The sequence below is a fragment of the Procambarus clarkii genome, chromosome 27 (assembly GCF_040958095.1).
Source record: "Procambarus clarkii isolate CNS0578487 chromosome 27, FALCON_Pclarkii_2.0, whole genome shotgun sequence".
NCBI classification, from domain to species: domain Eukaryota; kingdom Metazoa; phylum Arthropoda; class Malacostraca; order Decapoda; family Cambaridae; genus Procambarus; species Procambarus clarkii.
In genome coordinates, this window is record NC_091176.1 from 45354166 (window position 1) to 45356715 (window position 2550).

Sequence of the window (2550 nt, forward strand, 5' to 3'; positions counted from 1 at the left end):
AAAAAAGTATATAAAACTATCAATTGAATATAAAATTAAATGTTCCCACCAGGCTTCTGTGCTGGCTAGGGTTCAAGTCTCCTGGTGGGAAAGTGTTCTCAAGTTGTATAACTTCACTCTCGTGTTTAGGAGAGTTGTGAATCAAGCATAGACATAGTGTTCTCCCATATTAACAGGGACTTGATGAAAAACGTAAAAATGATAGTCATCTTTAAGAATTATTTGACTCTAAAATTCAGGGATGGTCAACTTCTTGGACTGCTCCCAAGAGAACTGTTGCCGTCCAAAATGTCCATAACACGACGTATCACTGTAAATTGGTCTCTTTAAGCCCAGCTCCTTGACAATATGTCCTAGTCGTAGATCAAAGTTGTGGTTAACAATCTTCAGAAGCTGTTTTGATGTGTACTGTGAGGTGCCATAGTGGAAGATGCTGATGCTTATGGGGTGCACAACACTAATGGCGTAAGATACCTGAACCAAACAGCGTCTATATAATTTGTTTTTCACCAGTGACTTGGCAACCCATCGGGCGGCATAGGCCGCTGAGCGGTCAATCTTTGTGTAATCTTTGCCAGAGAATGCTCCCCCGCCGTGAGCGCCCCACCCACCGTAAGTGTCAACGATGATTTTCCTACCAGTTAGCCCAACGTTACCTTGAGGTCCACCCATGATTAATTCTCCGCAAGGGTTGATGTGGTATTTCGTTTGAGTATCTATATATTTTTCAGGAATAATGACCTTGATGACCTTCTCTATAACCTCATCACGCAAAGCTTCGACAGTAATTTGTTCCGAGTGCTGTACAGAAGCGACAACAGTGTTCACTCTTTTGGGAATAACAGCTCCTTGATCGAAGGCATACTGGCATGTGACTTGAGTCTTACAGTCAGGTCGCGCCAACCAGAATGTCCCATCTCTTCACAGCTCTGCAATCTTCTGATTGAGACGGTGTGCCAGCATAATAGTTAAGGGCATGCACTCGTCGGTCTCATCAGTGGCATAACCAAACATCAGTCCCTGGTCCCCTGAACCAGTGTTGTCATCACTGCGCCCGATGTGTACACCATTAGCAATCTCCGCACACTTTTGCTCCAGGGCCAGAAGAATATTACAGGTCTTGTAGTCAAAGCCCTTTCGTGAATCATCAAAACCAATTTTCTTAACAATATCACGCACAATTTGTTGATAATTAACTTGGGCCTTGGACATAATCTCCCCACAGATCAGGATCATACCAGTTTTGGTACACGTTTCACAAGCAACTTTGGCGTCAGGGTCCTGGCTAAGATGGGCATCAAGCACTGCGTCGCTGATCTGATCGCAAATTTTGTCGGGGTGGCCTTCGCCTACGCTCTCACTGGTGAAGAGGAACGTCTCATGATCTCCATCCATGCTCTCAGCACACTATCCTGGGGACGAAAATGTTACTTCTAAGTACTCTTGAATTTGGGACCAGGTTTCCTTGGCTAGATTTTAACTAAATAAAAATCCGTTATGTAAAGGAATATTATTAAAAACATTGACCTAATTGTGTGAAGAGAGAAAGAGAGAGAGAGAACGCAAACCTGGTCACGTGGAGAGAGAGCAACTGAGCAACTGTAAAGCAAGTGTGCAGCTGCTCTGTCTTATAACAAAACTGTGAGTCAAAAAAGAATATGGATCATTTATTTTATTTTGAAATGATTATAAACCATTAAAAAAAACCATTATTACTCATTCTAATTGGAAGAGTGAATGTATAATTTGGTAACCTGTAATCCTTAACTCATTATGAACATAATAATTCCATCTGGTGAAAGGGATAATAATAATATTGTGTTAATAATTATAGAAGTATTTATTAGTCATATATAAAAATGTAATAGAAGGAACAATAAGATTTGAAATTCAATTCATATATTTCCAACCAGTCTCCAAGGTAAACAGCCTCTGTCAAATGGTAGATAAGATACATTATAAATCATCTTTATTATATGTTGTTAACAAAAAGCTGCTGTACGTGTGGACATTTGTATCCAAGATGTTTTTTCTCTATTATTAATTCTCTCCCGCAACCACCACATTCTCTTTTTTGGGGGGTTTCATAATGATTGAGATGACGATGATGTTCCCTAATAATACTTCTAATTTCTAGAAGAGTCTTGGGTATGAAGTATTCAATATGGTCTCCCTCAGCGCCTTCAGCTGCCAACACATCTGCGCGTTCATTTCCATAGATTCCAACATGGGAGGGAATCCACAGGAACTTGACAACTCTTCCCTGGTTGGTTAGTACCTTCACAACTCTCTTAATTTCAGCGACTATTGAAAGATTCTCGTCCCGATCTTTATTTAGGCTTTGCAGTGCTGCTCTCGAATCGGTGCAAATCACTGCACCAGTAGTATTCTGTTCAATAATATACCTGAACGCCATAGCAATGGCAGTTAACTCTGCTTGTGTTGAAGAGGTATAGTTCTCAATGCGCGCTTTTTCCTCATTTTTTGGTGGAAAAAATACATCATCCTTCTTAATTACCGTGTATGCTGCACCCGCCCGGCCATTAATAG

The 2550-nt window shown here is 40.7% G+C and overlaps 1 pseudogene; it reads right to left on the reverse strand.

The window, feature by feature from the left end:
* Positions 1-228: 228 nt before the first annotated feature.
* Positions 229-1395, reverse strand: LOC138369265 (S-adenosylmethionine synthase-like; annotated as a pseudogene).
* Between the last annotated feature and the right edge of the window lie 1155 nt (positions 1396-2550).